We start from the raw sequence: 25,056 nt of genomic DNA, 5'->3' as shown, positions 1-25,056 counted from the left end.
AAATTAGCAAAGTGGCCGGGTACTCAGCGCAGATTGTATAGAAACAATGCAGTAAAAAGCCAGGCTACTTTATTTTCAGTGATCATGCCATATAGTAACTAAATCAAAATCAGAACTGCGTAGAGCCGGAGCCAATCATTACAGCATCCAGCACAAGGCAGGAAGTACAACATGAAAAGATTTATACAAGTCTGTATATGTATAAAATAAAATTTATTATATGGTCTATTTAGGTCTAAACCAAACTCCTTCTCAAACCAGTGTTGAGCCATCTCTTTATTTGACCAGCATTTCAGTCCAGGTTTCCTCCAGGGATGTGTCTTTCCTTTATTAGATCCATTGTTGCTTTGATAATTCAAATGTTAATTAGAGTGAAATTGGCAAATTGCGATTTGCATACAGTTTCATGAACCAGACAGTAAAATTAATTTTGAAAGTAATTTGTGAAATAGTGAAATTCACTAAAGAGTTCTTATTTCTTTAAAGTTTATTACTTTACTGCTCCCCAAAGGCTCACTCACACTCCATGTTTATCTGTGTAACTTTCTGCCGCTGCATAAAGCATGTAATCCATTCAATACTAGTACAATAAATTCTATTTATGCGTCTCCTTTATATCCTTGTGGAGGAGTTCAGCCATTTATTTTTTTCTAAAAATGTAACATGCTGCACATTTTCCACATGAGGACACAATAAAATTAACCATCATGACACGAAAAGGTGCTGCTGCCAACCCCTCTACCTAGTTAAGGATAAGCACAATTCCAGTCTTTTTTTTTCATTAGAGATCTTTATTTATAAATACTAAATATCAGGCAAAGGCATGCATAAATAATGCATGGAAATGCATGGAAACACTTCTAGGCAGAGACTAAACTTTGTCAATTCCATGAAGTTTGCTAGAAACAAAGTGCAATTTGTTTAACACATTTTTTTTGCAAAACAAAATATCGAGTTTTACTGTGAATTCAATTTCGTGCAAATTATTTCACTCATCTCTAATTACTAACATTTCTGAAACTAATTGTTGTTATTTTTAGAAATGGAGAAGAGAAGCAATGCAACACGGTAATACAGTATATGGCAGTAGTGTCTGTCATGTGTACCAGTAGGCTGAGCCCATTTTTTGCTGTTTTAATGCCTTTAGTTATTTTAGAACTTTAGACCAATCTAGAGACGAGAACGGGCCATTCAGCCCAACAAAGCTCGCCAGTCCTATCCACTTAATTCTTCTCAAATAGCATCAAGTCTAGTTGTGAAAGTCCCTAAAGTCTACTGTCTACTTGGTAGCTAATTCCAAGTGTCTGTGGTTCTTTGTGTAAAGAAAAACTTCCTCATGTTTATGCGAAATGTACCCTGAACAAGTTTCCAACTGTGTCCCTGTGTTGTTGATGAACTCATTTTAAAATACCAGTCTTTATCCACTGTACTAATTACCTTCATAATTTTAAACAACTCAATCGTGCCTCTTTTTAATCTCCATTTGCTTAAAATGAAAAAAATCTTTCTTCATAATTCAACCCCTGTAGCCCTGGAATCAGCCTAGTTGCTCTTCTCTGTACCTTTTCTAGCGCTGTGGTGTCCATTTTGTAAACTGGAGACCAAAACAGTACTCCAGATGAGGCCTCACCAGTGCATTATAAAACTTGAGCATAACCTCCTTGGACTTGTACTCCACACATCAGGGCGCTTTATAACCTGACCTTCTGTTAGCCTTCTTAATGATTTCTGAACGCTGTCTGGCAGTTGATAGTGTCGAGTCCACAATGTCCCACTGTGTATTCAAACCTAACATTTTAACTCATTTGTGTAATACTTTACTTTTAACATTTATTTTATATAATTTTTTATTATTTTGTACTGGTGGACTAGTGATATCCAGGGTGACTGATACATCATGACATTACATTTGTATGTTCGGACAAAGCCTTTGGTGCTCGATATGTGACACACATGGTGTGTTGTGCCTAGTCTCAGGCCTGTAGAACAGTAACGTTATAAGGTCTTCTGATCTCTTCAGAAATGTTAACTTTCATATTTGTCAGCTTAACTTTTAAAACCATGTTTCTATTTATGCCTTGGTTTTTTCAGATTAGTTTTATTAATGTTTTTTAAAATGTGTTGGTGTTTTATGTTCTGATTGCCTGTTTATGGTTTTTGTTTTTTTCATTTTACAGGCGGTGAGCAAAACAAGTCTTCTGAATTGGACTGTAATGTTATGATCAGCCAAGATGAAAGACAAATGACTGTGAGCCCCAAATAATAAATCTTTAAAAAAAAGGTAAGACTATAAAATCTGTAAGAATACCACAGCGATCAGACTGAAGTCTTGATAAGGCCTCAGGAGGTCACCATAATGGCAGGATTCAGGGCACCAGCCCACTGGGTACTGCATTTAAAGGGATAAAAATGAACAATTAGAAATAATTACCAAACCATAAAAAAAACAGTAGCAAACAAAAGGAAGATTACAAAGAAATAATTAAATTCTAACCAAGTAATTAACTCAAATGCCGACAGAACAAACAACATAAAAAAGAACACAAACTCTAACAATTGAGGAAATCAAGAATCAGGAATGGAGGCCCGCTGAAGTCCTGACATATAAGGTCTTTGTAATTAGCACCCTCTTAAAATTTTGGCAACTCAGCAGCATACATTTAGAATTTTAATTTTTTTTTAATTTGTTTTCACATGCCTGCTGGTTATAAAGCTATTAAAACTACAGCTATGGACTAATGCCTCTTGTTTAGAATAAATAGAAAATAGAAGATCTGACATATGAACAGATAAAAGCAAGTCAGTGTAGGGACACAAGGGAGTGACATAAAAGACACAAGATCTCAACAGTGACTTGTTTACAGAAAACACATTCTTAGTGTGATAGTCGACATCTGAGGATCACAGAATAAGAATTGTTTTTCCAGAACCGGAATGCTAAAAGTAAAACACTTATGATGATTGTGTTTATTTAAAAAATAGGATAAAGTACCCCCCTCCCCCAAAATAAGGTTAGCAATTTTGCCTGGTGTTCAGATATGTGACTCTGGTGACACTCCTTCATTCTGTGCCTGAAGAAACCACTTGGACTGAGTTCTGCTTCCATTTGGGTCCGAAAGAAAACAACGTACAGTATTCTTTCATCTTCACTTCTCGTAATCCTGGTCCAGGTGACATCGGAGTTTGTGGTCCATTGGAAGCTGTCTTTGCTTTGCTGGGTTGGAAATCAGTTAACATCTGGTTGTCCCCATGTCCTGGACTCCTGCTTTTTTCCACCTTGAGGAGGGAGAAAAACAGACCTGATGAGAGAGACAAACACGCACTTCAAACATTAATGTTCTTTATTCCTTCCAGTGACATTTGAGGAAACATTTGCCCATTCCCATCGACATTCAATTTAACATACCACCAATAGCCACAATTACCATATATACTCTCGTATAAGTTGAGTCTTGAAACATGAAAAATTGGTCATAAAATCTGATCCTGACTAATACGGCGTTTCAAAAATATGACACTTTTTTATTTTTACATCTTCATGCTTCCTCCAATCTCGCACCAGTTTCTCAAACACATCGAATTTTGTTGCAGCAGCGCACTTTCGGCACTTAAATGACTTTGAATATAAAACCAGCTTCACATTTTCTTTCTGATTGAACGCTCCGTTGTAGATAAGGGTTGTTCTTATAATAAAGGTGTATGAGGGTGTGAGATACAAAAAACAGAAAACAGTGCAAACTTCACTTTGGAATAGTTTGAGTATTACCGTGTGGTCACGTAGGCACAATACATCGAAAAAAGAGGCAGTGTGCTCCATGGTTACTCTCTCAGGTGGGCGTTAACATATCATAAACTCTTGGACCAACAGCTTGAGTTTTCCACATTCGACTTATATGACCGACATTATAAAATACAGTACTGGAAATTATACAGTAAAATCAAGCCCCAACTTATCCGCGGGAGAACTTAAATGTGAGTATATATGGTACTCTCAGAGTACACCATCAACATATTGGACACATAGCCATTTGGCATCTGCTCACCCAGCCTCCAATTTTTGTGGCTTCCCATAACCATAACCTTTGCCGCTTACCCAAATTGCTTGTATTTTATGCTCAGATAAAGCACAGAGCACACCACACACATCTGATATTGTCTCCCTCTCCTTCTTCTGTCCCTTGGCAGATCCCTTACTAGTCTGCTACCACAGCCACTATATATAAATACTTGTGCATACTTTCTATAAACCTCAGTCCAATTCAGGGTCAAAGGAGGCTGAGATCTATACTGGGAATATTGGATGAGAAGCAGGAAAAAGTCATCACAATGTATCTAATATTGAAGAAGTTTAATCAAAAGATTTTTAGAATGATTTGTTAAGATAAAAAAAAATCCAGCTAAATAAAACTATTTTTATTTTTCAACATAATCCCCTTCAACGCTACCATGCTTGTCATAACGTTCACAAACTTTTCCTATGCTACTCAGGTTGAACATTTTGTCTTGCTTGTGAAGCCACTCTATTGCGCATCCAAGTGAGGTTTCCTTTCTGTAACCTTCAGTAGTCACACAAGGTTGAGTTAATGGGCATGTAAACACACATCAGTATTGGAAGATGGGCAGTAAGACAAGTGCAGCCTCAGCAGAAGCAGGTAGCATTCTGTCAGGATATATAAATAACAAGACAACTTGGCAGACACCAAGGCATCCTGAGAAAGAGAGTATGACATAGGAGCTAATGCCAGAGGAGGCACTAGAGATCACATGGTTTCTGAGAGCATTGATGTGAATTTCAAAAGTTTGTCTAAAACATGGATAATGCAGTTTAATGTCGAAAATTGCAAAGTACTACACATGGGCAGAAGGAACGCCAATTAAAAATTCAAGATAAGAGACAATGTCTTACACAAATTGACTTTTGAAATGGATTTAGGGGTTATGTTAACACAACGTTCTAAGCAATGTTGCTGAAACATCTAATGAGACAACATGTAAAAATATACAACCTAACATGTTAGGTTATTTCATAAAAAAATCTTCTTCTTTCGGCTGCTCCTGTTAGGGGTTGCCACAGCGGGTCATCTTTTTCCATATCTTCTTGTCCTCTGCATCTTGTTCTGTTACACCCATCACCTGCCTGACCTCTCTCACCACACCCATAACCCATTCTCTTAGGCCTTCCTCTTTTCCTCTTCCCTGGCAGCTGTATCATCCTTCCCTCCCAATATACTCAGCATCTCTCCTCTGCACATGTCCAAACCAACGCAATCTCGCCTCTCTGACTTTGTCTCCCAACCGTCCAACTTGAGCTGACCCTCTAATGTCCTCATTTCTGATCCTATCCATCCTCGTCACACCCAGTGCAAATCTTAGCATCTTTAACTCTACCACCTCCAGCTCTCTCTCCTGCTTTCTGGTCAGTGCCACCGTCTCCAACCCATATAACATACTGTAGCTGGTCTCACTACCATCCTGTAGACCTTCCCTTTCACTCTTGCTGATACCCGTCTGTCACAAATTACTCCTGACACTCTTCTCCACCCATTCCACCCTTCCTGCACTCTCTTTTTCACCTCCCTCTCTTCCACAGTCCCCATTACTCTGTACTGTTGATCCCAAGTATATAAACTCATCCACCTTAGCCAACTCTACTCCCTGCATCCTCACCATTCCACTGACCTCCCTGTCATTCACACACATGTATTCTGTCTTGTTCCTACTGACCTTCATTCATCTCCGCTCTACAGCATATCTCCACCTCTCCAGGGTCTCCTCAACCTGCTCCCTACTCTTGCTACAGATCACATAAATAAAGGAAAAATATGCTTGTACTATGCAATACACTAGTGGGAGCACATCTGGAATACTATGTGCAGTTGTGGTCACCAACAATAAAGACATAGAAGCACTTGAAGTTGTGCACAATAGAACAACCAGGTGCGTCCCAGGTACTTAAGGAAACCTGATAATCTTTAAGAAGTATTTGTATGAGATATTGAGAAAGCCTAGCTATTAGCAAAACATACAGACTTGATGGACTGAATATTCTCTTCTTATTTGTCATTTTTTAAAAATATTTATAGGTACTTATGTGCTGGGCCATACTGTTCATCCAAAAGGCATATAGATTGGGTATTACCTATCTGCCTGGTGAACCTAAGACAGAACAAGGGTCAGGCTTGTTCTAGATATTGGCTGGAACAGCCCTGAAATGGTGTGAGGCGAGAAGGACAAGTGATTGAATGTGGAAGATAGACTTGCCAGGGTCAAGAAAAAGAATCAAATCTCCTTATTGAGCACAAAAGGTAAACAATTTAGAGCTGAGGGGACCATTTTCTTAGCTGAAGAGATACCAGTTATAATAAAGAGCACAGGAGATATAAAGCAGGTTTGGAGTCTGAAGTGGGAAATGTGTGTTTACTTCAGGCATTTAATGAAGGGTGATGGACTGAGTGCTCAGACACTTGTACGTTTGACGCTGAAACTGAGGAGTGAGTGGAAAGAAGGGGCAGAAGCCAAGGAGACAGGGTGTTGTTTGTCTTCCTCCCTAAGAGAAATGAGTTGTCCTTTGTACCTACAAAAAATATTCCTCCAGTGTAGCATTTAACTTGGTTTCTATAAGACCTGAAGAAATATATATACTGTATATATATATATATTGTGGACCACCGGGGCATGTACAGCTGCCCTAACGTAACACAGACAGGCAGACACAAGTTAAAGTCCAGCGTGCTTCTTATCTGCTTCCCACAGCATGGTACATAAAGCACCACAACACAGTCCTTCCTTCAGCTGCCAATTCCCAGTCTTTCTGTCTCCACTCTCCCCTTGCAAGTTTCATCCTTTTTTCTCCAAACTCTGGCTCCCCAAATGGAGTGAGGCAGCTTCTTTTATGATGGCCCTGGGAGTGTTCCATGTGGCTCATTAATCCGATTCAGAATCACTCCCAGGTGTGGTGAGAGCCCAGTGTAGGGCTCTGCAGTTCCCCCCTGGCAGCCCCCATGGAACCCAGCAGGGCTGTGCCAAACTCCTTTGTATACCCTGCAGGAATCCATGATGCCACAGCTGCCCAGGAGGGCTGCCATCTAACGTCCTGGGGAAGGTATCGCCCTGCCGATGCTCTCTCCCTCTGTCCTTCCATGCAGTTGGCATCCCAGCCAGGTAATGGCCGTGGCCACCCGCCACATTCTATAGATAGATAGATAGATAGATAGATAGTGTGTAAAAAGCAACAAGGCTAAAGAAAAAGATAGATACTCCCTTTAATGTTCTGTATATAGAACAAAAAAAATCCTCAAATCGTGATCAAAGATTGTTGAGATGTTTTTGTTTCACACTATGAGCTCTATCCAGTCCAAGACAAGTCCAACAATTAATGTTGACTTTTGATGTTTCAGCCTGAAAAGTATGCAGTGGAGCAGAAGGAGTGGGGCTTGTGGCATTTTGGGTGGGAATGATGTCACTCACGCTCCGTGAGCTTCCCATCCATGCTAGGGGAAATGGAAATTGCATTAAGGATGGTGCAACACTCTTTTCCCTCCTCTGGTGGGAACCCAAATCCATACCCATGAAAGTCTCCCAGGCATGCATGTATTATAACTTGTCTCTTTTACTGCACCTCAAGTTAACCCTAAAAACCTCCCTTTACTATTTTTACCCGCTTTTTGATTTTTATTACTTGTTATCTCTCCAGTTGAACCCTATTTTATCCCTATTACCATCCTGTGGAATGCGGCCTAAAAACCTCTGTCACTTCACTCTATTTGGGAACAAGACCTTCCAACCTACTCCAACTTGTCATAAAATTCAGACTTTCAAAAAATCTCACCAATACGTTTAATTCTAATTCATACAACATCTTAATCTTACGCTCCTGAAGTACTTTGCTATGAGACAATTCAACGACCCTCTTTATCACTTCTGCTCTTAAGCACTCCACGTGCCTTATTTTATATATTTCATACTGTCTTCACCTTCTGGTTCTTTGTCGTCATCTCTCTATCTTTGATTCTGTGTACTGACACCCCACTCTTACTTTCCTGACCTTTCTTCTCTTGAACTTATTTTTCTCCCCCAAAGGCTCTTTACTATGGGAATTGTTGCAGTGAAACTGGTTACTTTTACTGGAAATCTTCCATCATTCATTTTAATCTGACTCTTGTTGAAGCCTCTTTGCTGCAGAATAATGGGACATACAGCTGTTAATAAATGACCATCCCTAGTTCAGCTGGTGTGTGTTTAGATAGCTGGTGGTCAGTACTGTGGGGGTCCTCCTTTTTGCACTTTATCTTCCAGGACTGAAAGCCTTACTGCCCTTCTCAACATTTTTTTTTCATCACTCACTGTAGAATGCTGGGGTTGAGGACAGGCGCTGGTGTGAGGGTTCTGTTTTATCTCCTTATTAAAAACTTGTTTTAATAAATTTTCTATCCATCCATTATCCAGCCCGCTATATCCCAACTACATGGTCACGGGGGTCTGCTGGAGCCAGTCCCAGCCATCACAGGGCGCAAGGCAGGAAACAAACCCCGGGCAGGGTACCAGCCCACCATATTTATTAAATTTTGCCTTTTGGATTTCAAATTAAAACACAATTGCAAAACCATATATAGTGCCTTGCAAAAGTGTTAAGGCTCTTGACTGATTCTGATTTATCTGAGTTACAAATCCTACACTTAAATTTTGTTCTCTTTGATATCCATCCATTTTCCAACCCACTGAATCCGAACACAGGGTCACGGGGGTCTGCTGGAGCCAATCCCAGCCAACATAGGGCACAAGGCGCAAACCAGTCCCGGGCAGGATGCCAACCCACCACAGGACACACACAAACACACCCACACACCAAGCACACACTAGGGCCAATTTAGAATCGCCAATCCACCTAACCTGCATGTCTTTGGACCGTGGGAGGAAACCGGAGCACCCGGAGGAAACCCACGCAGACACGGGGAGAACATGCAAACTCCACGTAGGGAGGACCTAGAGCTAACACCAGAGGGCATTTTTTTGTGCTCCAAATTCTCAGGGCAGTTCAGCCAAAGTGATACACAAGATTGTAACCTAAACAGAATTTACCTATTCTTAGCTAAATGGTCAGCCAGTGCATTCTGGGCATTTCAGTGAAGCACCACTTTGTAAATAAATATCTATGGTAAAATATAACACAGTTACAATGTCAGGTTCATCATCAGAAAAAAACACATTCACTCCAAACTCAGTTACCGATGCTAGGAATGACTTAATTAAAATGTCAGTACAGCTATGGTGACTGCATGTGACAGCAGTAGAATTTAGTTAGAATAGGAATTGGTAGATGAATCATAAACAAAGCAAAAGAGGTGAGCCTTAACCAGGAAAGCAAACAAGGCTTAATACACGTGACAAAAATCATAGACAAATAAAGAGAGCAGGATTTCGTAAACCAATAAATACACATGTAACCAGATCCAAAATGTTATTCTTAAATCACAGTCAAAAAGCAGAACTGCAATTCTGCTTGAAATTTCTCTGAATCTTGAAAGAACGTTTTATGAGAATGACCTAGGAGTCAAAGTGGACTCATCACTACATCCAGATGGTATACAGAGGCAATCAAGAAGGCTAATGGGATGTTAGGTTATGTATAACAATATGTGGAGTACAAGTCATGGGAGGTTATGTTAAGTTATATAATGCACTACTGAGGCCTCACATTGAGAACTATGTTCGGTTTTGGTCTCTGAAGTACAAAAAAGACATAGCAGCAGAAAAGAAAGTCCAGAGGAGAGTGAGTAGGCTGTTTCCAGGACTGTGAGATATGAGTTACAAAGAGAGTGTGGCCTGTAGGGGGTGCACAGCTCCCCAAACCTGACAGACTGATGCAGGACACAAGTTCAGCACACATGTTTTTTATTTTTTCCTGTGGGAAACACCTTTCCACACAGCGCACTTTTCCTTCTCCCTTCTCGTCTCTTCTTCCACCTCCACCCTCCCGACAAGCTTCGTCTGCTTCCTCCCGACTCTGGCTCCCTGAATGGAGTGAGGCAACTCCTTTTATAGAGCACCTGGATATTCTCACAGAAAAAAAAGGGCTGTAGCAAACTCCCACTCCCATGTTGCCCTGTGGAAGTCTGAGGCACTGCTGCAACCCAGGGGGGCTGCCATCTGCTGCTCTGGGGGAGAAAGCCCTTGTGTGTATTCTCTCCCCCAGTCCTTCCATTAATTAGACATCCCAGCCAGGTAAGAGCCCTGGCCATCCACCACAAGAGATCGAAGGAGTTGAACATTGCAAGTCTAAGCAAACAGAGATTAAGATAAGACATGACTGAAGTGTTTAAAATTATGAAAGGAATAGTTGATCTCAGTTATTACTTTAATATAAATTCTACAACAAGAGGATGGGGACACAGCTGGAAACATGTTAATGGCAGATTTTTACACAAATGTTAGACGGTTGGCCTTAATGCACATAAAATAAATTACTAAGGAGTGTGGTAGGGAATTCTTGACTTGATGTTATTTTGGACTGTCAAGGTTAACAAGATGAATAATCTTATTGGACTGAATGGCCTGTTCCCATCATTATCTTTGTTATGTTCTAATGTACTAACTAGAAATATTTCATAACAACAAACAAGATTTGAGTTGAATCCAATCAAAGACTACCAAGAAGTGCACAATGTGACCTTTATCCATTTAGCATCAGCATAGCAATTGTCCAGAAGTATTCCTCCAAATGGCAGCATATGCAGAAAAATTAACATGGCATAGTGGGAAAATACTACTTCATTAAAAGTATATCAAGCACCAAAACAGAAGTGACCACAAGATGCCTTTACCTCTAAAACTCTGAAAACAAGATCTAAATAATTCTTGGGGCTCGTTTATACTACATGCTCAGAACGCGTAAGTGCCCGCATCATGGCTGCCATGCGTTCCCAGCGTTCATTTGACGCGTCCTCTGAGCAGGTCTTCAGAAATTAACACGACGTGTGCATGAGTTGCAGTACCAGCAAAAAGTTGGGTGGCGCAGTGTACTAAAAGTTGGAATGTGACGTCAGAGGCTCTGTTTACTATCTACATGTGACAGAAAACCGCTTTGCGGATCCTACGAGATCGGTGTGCGTGCTTTGATGTTTGATGAATGGTTTGATGTGGTGAAGCAAAATGCCAACATACCGATGCATTCGTGGTGCTTTTGTATTCAAGCATTGCATGTTCCAGATCGTAATGACATGATACATTTTAAAGTCTCACATACCATCTTCTGTGTCGTCTTTTTTTCCAAGGGCTTCCTCCGATACTGACAGCAATGGCAAACAGCAATAGATCGCCACACTGAGCACATTAAATGTATGATATTCCAACTCTCTGCACATTTAGAATCCTTAGATTTATACTTGATATCACTTTTATGATGAAATGCATTAAAGTATGTACATTACATTTTACAGATAAATCGTTAATTTTGTTTAAATAATGAATACTGTTAATAATACACATATGGGGTGACACGGTGGGAGAGCAGTAGCACTACTGTTTCACAGGGGATCACGTCGCTGGTATTCCCTGCCTGGAGTGTTCATGTTTTCCTGCTGGGTTTCCTCCGTGTGCTCCGGTTTCCTTCCAAAGATATGCTGATTTGGTGACACTAAAATGACGCCAGTGTGTATGTGAGTGCTTGTATTCACCTTGCGATGAGCTAATGCCTTGTCCAGGGATTGTTTCTGCCTCGTGCCCAATGCTAGCTGAAATGGTCAAATTCCTGGACTGATGGATTTAATCATTAAACATCCTTTTCACTGCGATGAGCTGGTGGAGTTTGTTTCCTGTATTTCGCCCTGTATTAGCTGGGATTGGCTCCAACAGACCCTCATGACTCTGTTGTTTGGATATAGCAGGTTGGATAATGGATGGATGGATGGACATCCTCATCAAAGATATTGCGGTAAGGTGTCATCGGAATTTAATGGCTGTTCCAGGCAATTCACAACACAGCGAAGCCAAACCTGTTCTCACCGTGATGATATCTCGCACTGCCACCTGCTGGATTCCTCCAGATTTACGTAAAGTACACGCGCAAGTATAAACAGTACAGTGCTTGCATAGCAGGAGCGTCCACTGGAGCATGCATCACGTCGCGTGAAGTATAACCCCAGCCTTAGAGGTCAAGGACAAGTTAAAAAAGAAAAAACGAGAAACAAGAGCCTGATTGTGAAAAGAGCCACAGGACATCATGAAGAGAAAGAGAATGGGAACCCTTTAGTAAGAGCCAATCACATTAACCTGATTATTAAAAAGCTATATGGACAGCTTGGCCAGAGGCTGTGCTATCCTCTTATCATAGTAGCACCAGAAAAAACTGTGATGATTTTCTTTTTAATTTAAAACAGAATCTGCATTTTTCCATATATTCACCACCTTATTTTTAAGCAGAGGATTCAAATAATAGTCCCAGAATTCTCTTCTCATTGATTGCCCTTGTTGCTCAGTACATACAAGCACCCTTAGAACAAGCACAGGTAAGGAGATATCAGATATACTGTATATCACATATCAGAACACACCGTAACAAACACCCACCTGTTACCTTCCCAATTTACAAGGAAGCCATGACACCCTCCACAGGTTGGATTATTTTGCTAAATAAATACTGTCAAAGTAAAATACGTTTTGTGTTTTAATGTCACAGGAGGTTAAATTAATCAAATTGAATGTCTTGGGGAGATCAATGGTATAATTATATCCTGATACATGAGCCTATAGCCTCTCTCACTTTCTCCTGCATTATCTTTTCCTCTATGCTTTGTTCTCTTTGTTCTCCTAGGAGACACTTCACTTGAATGAGTATGCAAGGAAAACAGAGAGAGCAGATAGATTACTAACAGTCATTGGACTATTACATATATTAGATTTAAATGTATTTCAGCACACCTTTGCACACACAGTTTTTTTTTTTTTGCTACCATAGGTTAACACAGTACTGTTGAGAGACACCTTGATAGCAAAGTCAGAGGCTTTGCTTTGTATGTCTGTAGCCTGGAGCACAACTATACCATTTGCTCATTGTTGGCATGAAGAAAAAAAATGACTGATTGTTGCAAAAAAGGACACTTGGATTTAGATCAAATACTCTTGCCAGGATTCATATATCTCTTGTCTATATTAACCTCCCAGGGAAAAAGTCCCTTGAAATAATAAGAAGGGATGGAATGCACAGATGCCTGTCTGCCAGGCTGGAATGCAGCTGCCCAGTTCTGCCAACGCCGTGTACATCAGCTTCACCTGTCAGTGTCTTAACCAGTGCTGATGGTACTGAAGTGTGAAAGAGGTGAGACAAAGCCTGGTCACTCTAGGCAAGCTCCACATGTCACAAAACTACTTTTACAAACATGTGTAACACTGGAAATAACACTTGATAGGCAGAGAATATTTTTAATGTTACATGGTAAGAAATATATGTACTACTAAGTCACCTTTTATGATTGATTTGTATACTACAATGTTTTTTAAATTAAGATCTTAGTTATTCTACTTTAAAGATATGTTTCCTAATCCAGTCTCAAGGCATATTTATAGAAATGAATTATGATACTGTATATTAATACCGCAATAGGCAATTATTATTACGATCCTGTTATTTGAATATGAACAATTAATTTGTATCTGAAGCTCAGGTTAAAATTTACTGATGTGTATACGGTACAGCAAAATATTTACTTGACTGTCTACAACAGAGCAGTGTCAGCAGTACAGAAATACAAATACAGACAGCAAATACAACATCGCATATTAATAACATTGAGAAATGCACAGAAGAACCACTCAAATCATACTCAGCATGAGTGGCTGTAGTGTCGCCTTACAACATAAAGATAAAAACTCTCAACAACAAGAAGATTTATTTCAATGGCACACTTTCATACAAAGGATCATCTTGGCCTGAGTTAACTCGAAAGCTTAAATATTGTAATCTTTTTACTTAGTCAATAAAAAGTGTCATTTTGCTTAACTTCTCAGCACATCCATAATGGCTAAAACGGTACAACACCCTAATAGTGTTTAACAGTACTAAATATATATATATATATATATAATATACAGTAATCCCTCCTCGATCGCGGGGGTTGCATTCCAGAACCCCCGATAGACTAAAATCCTAAGTAGAAACCATATTTTTGTGTAGTTATTTTTATATATTTTAAGCCCTTATAAACTCTCCCACACTGTTAACATTATTAGAGCCCTCTAGACATGAAATAACACCCTTTAGTCAAAAGTTTAAACTGTCCTCCATGACAAGACAGAGATGACAGTTCTTTCTCACAATTAAAAGAATGCAAATAGATCTTCTTCTCTTCAGGAGCAGAGAATTTCAGAGAGAGAGAGAGAGAGAGCTCGCAAAGAAAAGCAAACAATCAAAAAATCAATAATTGTGCTTTTAAGTTTGCCACGGCATTTTTTAGAGTAGCGTCAGTATCTTCTAAGCAAACAGCCTCTGTGCAAACAGCCCCTCTGCTCACATCTTCTCTGTCAGGCGCAGAGAACGTCAGAGAGAGAGAGCGAGATTAAAGCAACAATCAAAAAATCAATACGTGTGCTTTTGTGCTTTTAAATATGCCGAGCACCGCAATAAAGCAGCATTTTTTTAGAGGAGCGTCAGTATCTTTTAAGCAAACAGCCCCTCCATCAGGCGCAGAGAATGTCAGAGAGGGTGAGAGAGAGGCAGAGACAAGCAAACAATCAAGCTCTGCGCGGGATGCATATCTTATAGCATTGAGGAGTTTTAGTTAATATGTAATACATGCTCTGATTGGGTAGCTTCTAAGCCATCCGCCAATAGCGTCCCTTGTATGAAATCAACAGGGAAAACAAACTGAGGAAGCGTGTAGCATACATTAAAAGACCCACTCTCTGCAGAAATCTGTGAACCAGCGAAAAATCTGTGATATATATTTAGATGTGCTTACATTTAAAATCCGCGATAGAGTGAAACCGCGAAAGTCGAAGCACGATATAGCGAGGGATTACTGTATATACTAGAAAACAAAAAAGATAGCAAAGTCTGGATATAAACTGTTTAAGAAAAGCTTACTGAAAATTACAAGTGTCAAAGGGTGACGTTGTCCTGGGAGGCTTTTAGTTTAGTGATCAGTGTTATTTATTGGTTACATTTTCTAACGTTCACATCAGATGGTCTCATGTCTCATGGTCTTTGACATTGCTTCCTATGTTGCCTTTCTGGCATTTTCTTCCTCTTTCTTGATCCATCAGACAGCTATATTAAGGTAAAATGCACAAGCGGGGGTTTCCGGACATGTGACATTTCATATATTTGGTTGGCTATCTTGTCCTGATGATCAATGACTCTGATCCCGTAAGTACCTCCACAAACCTTCCTTTTTCAAGCTGTAAACTAATTTTGTAATCTCTACTCCTACTGCTTTCTTTTTTCCCAGGTTATAAATGAACTAAAACAGGTTCTGTGGCCTCTGTAGAGTACTTATTTACCATTTTAAGGTTATAAAAGAATAGGAAAAGAAACTGCCTGGAACAAATACATGCATTACTGGTACAACAGAAGAAGAATGTACAAGAAAGGCACGTAATACCTGTAATTCAGTTCATCCTGGTTCATTTGAGCAAAGTAATTAAAATTTAATATAGACAGTCTGCAATTCAAAAACTGAAGGATTTCCACACCAAGACAACTTCGGAAACAGAATTAATTATGTTAGCAAATAACTTAATGAGAACAAAAAAGGCTTAGATAAAATACACTATAATCTTATTCTCTATAATCGTACAATGGTCCTGTATTTTTTGCCAAAATGAAGGATGGAGAAAAGTGACCATGCAGAATGGCAGAGATCTTCAATAACAGTTTACCTTTCTAAGGCGGCATGTGTTATATATGTCTGAACAGAAAGCAGCTGTGAGCCAGAAATATTCTGTGCCCACTACACCGCCAGTGCTTTGTGGTCCTGAGCTGAACAGGTGCCGTGTCAGAATGTACGAGTAATGCAGCCAGTGAGAATGGCCCCCATGGAGGTCTTATAGATGTTTTAGAATTATATATAAAGATTTTCTCAAGATACAGCCGCATGCACTGATTGATTTTATGGTATAGTCAAAAAACCAGTTTTCACATGGCAGCTTTTATATTGAAGGCTTTAAAGTATTATTATGATACTGTATGTGTATTACATTAGCAGGGCATAAAATAATTTCCATGTATAAAAACAGCAGTGTTATAAAGGCACCTTACAAAAATGAACACTACTTATGGTGAAGCTGAGAATTATTACTTAAAAGCACTTTTTGAAATGGGTCTTTAATTGGGATTTCAGTGCTGTTATATATTTAGCATATGCCTTTATGTAAGGAGACATGCAAAATCGAGATACTTTGTAAATATTATGTATATATCTATACTAATAAAAGGCAAAGCCCTCACTCACTGACTCACTCACTCACTCACTCACTCACTGACTCATCACTAATTCTCCAACTTCCCGTATGGGTAGAAGGCTGAAATTTGGCAGGCTCATTCCTTACAGCTTCCTTACAAAAGTTGGGCAGGTTTCATTTCGAAATTCTATGCATAATGGTCATAACTGGAAGCTGTTTTTCTCCATATACTGTAATGGAGTTGAGCTTGAAAGCTGTGGGGGGTGGAGTTTCGTGTGACATGATCACGACTCCCACGTAATCACGTGAACTGACTGTCAACGCAGTACGTAGAAAACAAGGAAGAGCTCCAAAAGTGCTGAAGAAAACATGCATTATATAATTGAGAAGGCAGCGAAACAATAAGAAGCGAGCGACTGACACATACAACCATAGTCATGAGTGTTGCTACTTCTGAGACTTTTGATCACTTTGTAACAGAGTTAAAATTGCTGGTGAAGGACTGTGCTTATACAAATGAAGATGAAATGGTCAGGGATAGAATAGTGTTTGGCACAAACTCAGCAAAAGTGAGAGAGAAACTTTTAAGTGCCTGGTCTGAGCTAACATTAAGTAATTGCTGGAGAAGAACTGTGCTTATGCAAACGATTAGGAAAGCAAGGTGTAAAGCTTAACTTTAAATTAAGTTCATAGACAGGCTGCCGCTGGCGTTTGTCATGCCCACGGGTAATGTGGGATACAAATTTAATGAGAGGACGCAGGATATAAACGAGAGTTTTGATCACTTTGTAACTAAGTTAAAATTGCTGGTGAAGGGCTGTGCTTATGCAAATTCCGAGAAACTGTGTTTGTGGGGGATTGACAGTTAAGGCAGGCGGGGGAGTCACGTCATCATCTCCCCTCCCATTCACCTCATTTCGCTCTGAGCTGAGCTCCGCAGCTAACGCACGCAGTGTTACGGAAGCGACTTTGTGACGCTGCCACCAAATACTCACAGAAAAATCCACAAGTTAATACACACGCTGTCTCTACAGTTTCTCCACACTGAATCCTCCAGGCACTACTTACAAAAGGTTACATTGACAACCGTGTTACATTATTTTTAAAATGTTTCCTTTTCTTAGCACAAGCACAGCTGAGAAGCTTCGATGCATGTGCTCCATAACGCGTTAAAAAAAATCACGCATTTAATCACACTTTGCATTACAAGCAAAGGGGAACTTCTGCCAATGCATGATTTCCTGGTACACCGATTACATTGATCAGCACTTCCTGTTTCATTTTACCCTTGCACCCCCTTGGTTTGAGAAGAAGTATGAAAAAATATGAGGTTAACACAGAAAAACAGATCACCAATTGAAGCTTTATGAATAATCGATTCGCCATCAATAATTGTTTTGGTAAAGCCATACTCAGTATAATCCTCCTTCCATTTTATAATTTTTCCGCCACTAGCCATGATTAAATGAACGGTAAAAAAGTAAGAGCGAAGCGAGGGTGACTTATTCAGGCAGGCAGGCGACAGCTCAATAGCTCGAATTTGGATATACGTAAGTAGGTTCTATTTAGTCGCCAGAAATATCTTTGTTAGGAATGGAAGTTGAATTTAGTCTTTAAATTTCTATGGTAAAGAAAAAGTTATGCAATGATGACTAAATTTAACTATATAAAGTCAGAACTTGTATATATAAAGTCATTTCTGAATATATAAAGTCAAAACTTGAATATATAAAGTCAGCGCTGGAATATATAAAGTTAAAACTTGAATATATAAAGTCATTCCCATATATAAGTCAAAACCTGAGTATATAAAGACGGCGTTGGAATATTTTGGAATATATAAAGTAAGCGCTGGAATAAATAAAGTCAAAACTTAAATATATAAAGTCAGCGTCGGAATATATAAAGTAAGTGCTGCAATATATAAATTCAAAACTTCAATATATAAAGTCAGCATCGGAATATACAAAGTCAGCGCTGGAATATACATCCATTTCCCAACCCATTGAATCCGACCACAGGGTCACGGGGGTCTGCTGGAGCCAATCCCAGCCAACACTGGGCACAAGGCAGGAACCAATCCTGGGCAGGACACATGCATCATTTTCAAAACATTAACCAAACAGTGTTTTTTTAAGTTATTTTTCTGAATACGTTGTTGTTAACTTAGTTCAGTTCAGAGTCCTTTCAATCAATATATTTTGACTTTGACTTTATATATTCAGGAATGAGTTTATATACTCCGATGTTGACTTTATATAATCAGGAATGACTTTATAAATTTCGACACTGACTTTATATATTCAAGTTTTGACTTTATATATTCGGGAAAGACTTCATATATTCAAGTTTTGACTTTATATATTCTGATGCCGACTCTATATATTCACAAAATCAATGTATTTGCCTGTTTGGCACCCCATAGTATATGTGTGTGTGTATATACAGGTATGTACACATGAATGTATATATATATATATATATATATATATACCTTCCGGGTTGCTCTGGGGGCCACGGGTCGAGGGCATGGAAGCTCTACCTTGTTGGGGCCCGTGGTCACCGCCAGGAGGTGCCCCAATGCCTTGGGGACCTGTTACCTCAGCTCTTCCGCCACACCAGGAAGTGCTGGGGGGAAGACTTTGGAGGATACCCGGAGAGCTGCCGGGAGAACAGCCGGCACTTCCGCCACGCTGGGGCGTGGCTAGAGGAGGAATGCCGGGAACACCTGGGGCTCATCCGGGTCCTGTATAAAAGGGGCCATCTCACTTCATTCGAAGCTAGAGTCGGGTGGAAGGAGGACGAGGCAAGAGGAGCTGTGGAGGCGGCCCGAAGACAAGGCATTGTGGCCAGGACAGAGTGTTTTGGGATTTGTGCTCGTGACTGAGGTCTGAGTGACCATTGGCTGGGGTTTTAGTGACCATTATTGTAAATAATCATTGTAAATAAACGTGTGGTGTTTTAAACAACATGTACGCCTGTCTGTGTCCGGGTCAACTTCCACAATATATATATATATATATATATATATATATATATATATATATATATATATATATATCCAGCAACACTCATGACAATGACAAAACAATTACATTGTCAATCATGTTACGTTATTATTAAAATGTTTCCTTTTTTTTTTCTTGCTGCCAAGCGTGGGTATTTTGTTTTATATATATATATATATATATATATATATATATATATATATATACATATAGATATATTTATATATACATATAGATATATTTATATATAGATATATATATATATATATACTGGCAAAATACCCGCGCTTCGCAGCAGAGAAGTAGTGTGTTAAAGAAGTTATGAAAAAGAAAAGGAAACATTTTGAAAATAACGTAACATGATTGTCAATGTAATTGTTTTGTCACTGTTATGAGTGTCGCTGTGATATATATATATATATCAAAATACCCGCGCTTCGCAGCAATGTCGTGTGTTAAAGTTGTTATGAAAAAGAAAAGGAAACATTTTAAAAATAACGTAACATGATTGTCAAAGTAATTGTTTTGTGTATTTGGCTGCAGCGTCACAAAGTTGTTTTTCGTCTAGCTGCATCAGAAAATGTACCACAACGTCTGACACGCCTCCTTTTTACTGTTTTCTCACAGCTTGGATAGCTGCTGTCATAATGGGTTTGAGTCTACATATATATACATATACAGTATATACACATACATATCTTCATATCTATATACATATATACATATCTATATACATATCTACATATACACACATATATATATACAGTATATACAGTGGTGTGAAAAACTATTTGCCCCCTTCCTGATTTCTTATTCTTTTGCATGTTTGTCACACAAAATGTTTCTGATAATCAAACACATTTAACCATTAGTCAAATAATAACACAAGTAAACACAAAATGCAGTTTTTAAATGGTGGTTTTTATTATTTAGGAAGAAAAAAAAATCCAAACCTACATGGCCCTGTGTGAAAAAGTAATTGCCCCCTGAACCTAATAACTGGTTGGGCCACCCTTAGCAGCAATAACTGCAATCAAGCGCTTATAACTTGCAATGAGTCTTTTACAGCGCTCTGGAGGAATTTTGGCCCACTCAACTTTGCAGAATTGTTGCAATTCAGCTTTATTTGAGGGTTTTCTAGCATGAACCGCCTTTTTAAGGTCATGCCATAGCATCTCAATTGGATTCAGGTCAGGACTTTGACTAGGCCACTCCAAAGTCTTCATTTTGTTTTTCTTCAGCCATTCAGAGGTGGATTTGCTGGTGTGTTTTGGGTCATTGTCCTGTTGCAGCACCCAAGATCGCTTGAGTTGACAAACAGATGGCCGGACATTCTCCTTCAGGATTTTTTGGTAGACAGTAGAATTCATGGTTCCATCTATCACAGCAAGCCTTCCAGGTCCTGAAGCAGCAAAGCAACCCCAGACCATCACACTACCACCACCATATTTTACTGTTGGTATGATGTTCTTTTTCTGAAATGCTGTGTTCCTTTTACGCCAGATGTAACGGGACATTTGCCTTCCAAAAAGTTCAACTTTTGTCTCATCAGTCCACAAGACCGTAATTTTGGTCAGCCGGCCACTCCTGGGAAGTTTCACCACTGTTCCATGTTTTTGCCATTTGTGGATAATGGCTCTCACTGTGGTTCGCTGGAGTCCCAAAGCTTTAGAAATGGCTTTATAACCTTTACCAGACTGATAGATCTCAATTACTTCTATTCTCATTTGTTCCTGAATTTCTTTGGATCTTGGCATGATGTCTAGCTTTTGAGGTGCTTTTGGTCTACTTCTCTGTGTCAGGCAGCTCCTATTTAAGTGATTTCTTGATTGAAACAGGTGTGGCAGTAATCAGGCCTGGGGTGGCTACGGAAATTGAACTCAGGTGTGATACACCACAGTTAGGTTATTTTTTAACAAGGGGGCAATTACTTTTTCACACCGGGCCATGTAGGTTTGGATTTTTTTTCTCCCTAAATAATAAAAACCATCATTTAAAAACTGCATTTTCTGTTTACTTGTGTTATATTTGACTAATGGTTAAATGTGTTTGATGATCAGAAACATTTTGTGTGACAAACATGCAAACGAATAAGAAATCAGGAAGGGAGCAAATAGTTTTTCACACCACTGTACATACCTATCTACATCATATATACACACACATACATACATACACACACACAAATTATATATGTGTGTGTGTATGTATGTATGTATGTATGTGTGTGTGTGTGTATATATATAATGTAGATAGGTGTGTGTGTGTGTGTGTATATACACATACATACAAACATACACACAGGTATATATATGTGTATATATATGTATGCGTCTATATGTGTGTGTATAGCTTTGGTCACTGAGTGCAAGGGAAAAATAATAAAATATAGTCTATAAGTTATTAAACAGTAAAACATTAACGTTTTAAGAAGTACAGGTACATTGAGCACTACTGGAGTGGTTGCGGGTAAACTACATTTTAACAGAACAGGTAAGTAGAACTAACAGCAGCTAAAATGTATATGGATCATCTCTCGATAGTAGATCCCTTTTGAAAAGCGCTACATGATGGCTGTGGTATAGAAATTACATTTTCTATGTGAACATCCAAATTTCTGCCTCTGGTAATGTACCTTACCGGCATTACCAGCAATTAAAGAAAATTAGTTTTGTGTCCTCTGCAGTGTTAAAAGAAAATGGCTTTGGTTTGGGATAAAAGGAAAAAAGGTGTAAAGAAAGGAAAGTTGCCTTTTTCTTTTATGTAGTATAGAGAGATGTGTTTGCTGACGTTATGATCGCCTTTTGGGGACAGTCGCGGTGGGTCTTGTGTAGACCGGTGAGACGCCCCTGCCATTAATCGGCTGTGATGGCACTGTCAGTCCTCCACTCGTGTGCGTGTCTTCATAATCCGAACTGACGACCTCATAATCGTATAGTATTTGTTTCTCATAATTGGAGCTTAGACAGCACATTCGTACAGTGGGTTTAAATAATAATAATACATTTTATTTATACAAGGTGCCTTTCTAAGCACTCAAGGATGCCGAAACAAACAATAAATAAAAAACATAAATCATAAACAAAACTTAAAACATCAGAAAATACAGAAAATATAAAAATTAAAACCAAACAAAGTCACTGTAATCATAAAGGAAAAGCCATTTTAAACAGATGGGCTTTAAGTTTACATTTGAAGGTTGAAAATGATTCGATATTTCTAAGCTCAGTAGGTAGTGAGTTCCAGAGCTTGGGAGAAGAACGGCTGAATGCTTTGCTCCCCATGGGGGTTAGATGAGTGAGAGGGACAGTCAAATGGATGGAGGAAGAGGATCTAAGGTTACGGGAGGGAATGGCAACATCAAGAAGGTCAGACAGATATGGAGGGGCGAGGTTATGAATGGTCTTAAATGTTAACAGCAGAATTTTAAAATCAATTTGAAACTTAATCAGGAGCCAATGAAGCTGCTGCAAGGCCGGAGTAATATGGTGAATAGATGGGGTTCGAGTAATGGTGCAAGCTGCAGAATTCTGGACTAACTGAAGCTTATGGAGAGATTTATTAGAGAGACTAAAGAGGAGTGAATTGCAATAGTCCATACAAGAAGTAACAAGACTATGAACAAGAATAGCAGTGGTATGGGGAGTGAGGGAGGGGCGGATGCGATTAATATTACGTAGGTGGAAGTAAGCAGACCGGATGATGTTATTAATGTGAGATTGGAAAGATAGAATACTAAGGGTTTGTAATGAATACCTGTCTAGGCACTGTCTGCATGAAGTTCCTACATTCCACCTCTAACTGTGAGGGATTTTCTGTGATTAGCTTGATTGCCCATCCAGAAGTTGCCATGTTACACTAAGTTAACTGATGACTATCTTCTGGGCTAAGATAAGTGTATGTGACAGTGCCCTCTGTGACGGGCGGCCCCGGCCAGACTCCAAAAGAATGGAAGGACTGGGGGAGAGAGTCTCAGTGAGGCAATATGTCTCCTGGGATGCTAGAGGGTAGCCCTCTTGGGTGGCTGTGGCACCATGGATTCCCACAGTGCATGCTGAGAGCTGGAGTTTGGTACAGCCCTGATGGGTTCTGTGGGGGCCACCAGGGGGAGCTGCAGAGCCCTATAGTGGACTTCTACCACACCCAGGAGTGATTCCAGGTAATCGTGATGAGCCACCTGGAACACCCCCAGGACCTGAATAAAAGGAGCTGCCTTACGCCATTCGGGGAGCCAGAGTTGGGAAGAAGAAGAAGGACGAAACTCGCTGAAGAGGAGTGGAGGCAGAAGGACTGGGAAAAGGAGTGGAAAGGGACTGTGATTTTCTACTGTGGTGCTGTGCTGTGCTCTGGGGAGCGAGAAAAACAGCTTCCGAGCTGTAAAATAAACTTGTGCTTTGTAGTAAAATGTGTGTCCTGTCTGTCTGTGTCGGGTTAGGGAGGCTGTACACACCCTGGTGGTTCACACCTCTAATGGGCTGTCTGGTTGCTGTCTGGTGGCTAATGCTGCTAGTATATGCTCCCAGACTAAGTGAAGTTTGTGACTGATGGACAATTAGTCAGAGGCAGGAATGGAACCAAAAGATTTAAAGTTCAGTGTTCTAGCCACAACATCACACTACAAACCAAAGGAGATTCAAAGGATTTTCAGAAGCACGTGTATGGCGAGGCTTCTACAGAACTGGAATTGCAAAGCTGAGTGACAACTGACAGATAATGGAGTGTTAAAGCATTTCAGCATGTCTGCTATGAAGTCAGCTTCAGATGAAATCATCTGTCAGATATGGGGTAAGCAGTATAAAAGGGACAAGGAGATTCATTTCCAGAAATAAAATGAAGAGCTCAAATAGGAAACAGATGAAGCACTTCAAATATAGGATATGTACACTAATAACAGGAAGAAAAAAGTAAAGAGTGTGGGAAGGGAAGAGTAATGAATAAAGAAGAAAGTCAAGTGAGGTACTGAGACATTTAAAAGTGAAGAACTAAGGCCACTACTCTTATTCTTTAAGAAGACGTCCGTGCCATAGCCGATTAAACAACAAGGAAAACTTCTCGCTTAAAGGAGAATGTGATCAGTGTACGTATAGATTTATGACTATCTCTAGAAATATTCCATTTTTATGAGTTGCCGGTTCCATAATGCATTGTGTCACGGCAACTGAGCCAACCTGATCTGCTTGTGAACAGTAGTACAAGAAAAAAGAAACACATACGTTGATATTCCTTAGTGTCACTGAAATTAGGCAAATGTGTTACTTTTGCAACAGTGTTTAACTTGTGCAGATGTCAGTAAAAGCTGGCATGAAAATGTTTTTTAGCTCTGCTGTTTAGGCAGCATGTGTGTGTCTGTGACAAGACAAAGAGCAGGAGGATTAGGAATATAGTATGGAGAATGGAGAAGAACTGCAGTGGCTATGAAAGGTGAACCCTTTCCCTAATGGATGGGACTCAGTCATTTGATTGGGGCAACACAGAGTGACATGTATGATACATGAGGAGAAAATAGGATTGCAAGTGTGATGAAGTAGTGTCACATCCACCATGATGAACGAGTGACTAGACTGAGTTAACCATTTAAGCAGAGAGCTGAAGTCCTAAGGTATATCATTAATCGGTGATACTCGCTATGGATTGTGTTAGTGATGAGCAAATTATG

General features: G+C 39.5%; 1 protein-coding gene across 3 annotated transcripts in view; it reads left to right on the top strand.

Moving 5' to 3' along the window:
- LOC120516124 (retinoic acid receptor beta-like) overlaps window positions 1-25,056 on the top strand; it is an 878,498-nt gene that overhangs the window by 349,130 nt on the left and 504,312 nt on the right. For all 3 annotated transcript variants that reach the window (XM_039737583.1, XM_039737584.1, XM_039737581.1), the window contains exon 2: window positions 2,178-2,281. The gene's annotated coding sequence lies outside the window, so the exon portion shown is untranslated. The remainder of the gene's footprint in view (window positions 1-2,177; window positions 2,282-25,056) is intronic.

The sequence above is a fragment of the Polypterus senegalus genome, chromosome 15 (genome assembly GCF_016835505.1).
Source record: "Polypterus senegalus isolate Bchr_013 chromosome 15, ASM1683550v1, whole genome shotgun sequence".
Taxonomy (NCBI): domain Eukaryota; kingdom Metazoa; phylum Chordata; class Cladistia; order Polypteriformes; family Polypteridae; genus Polypterus; species Polypterus senegalus.
Note: the sequence above shows the minus strand (reverse complement) of the source record. Positions and strands in the feature narration are given on the sequence as shown.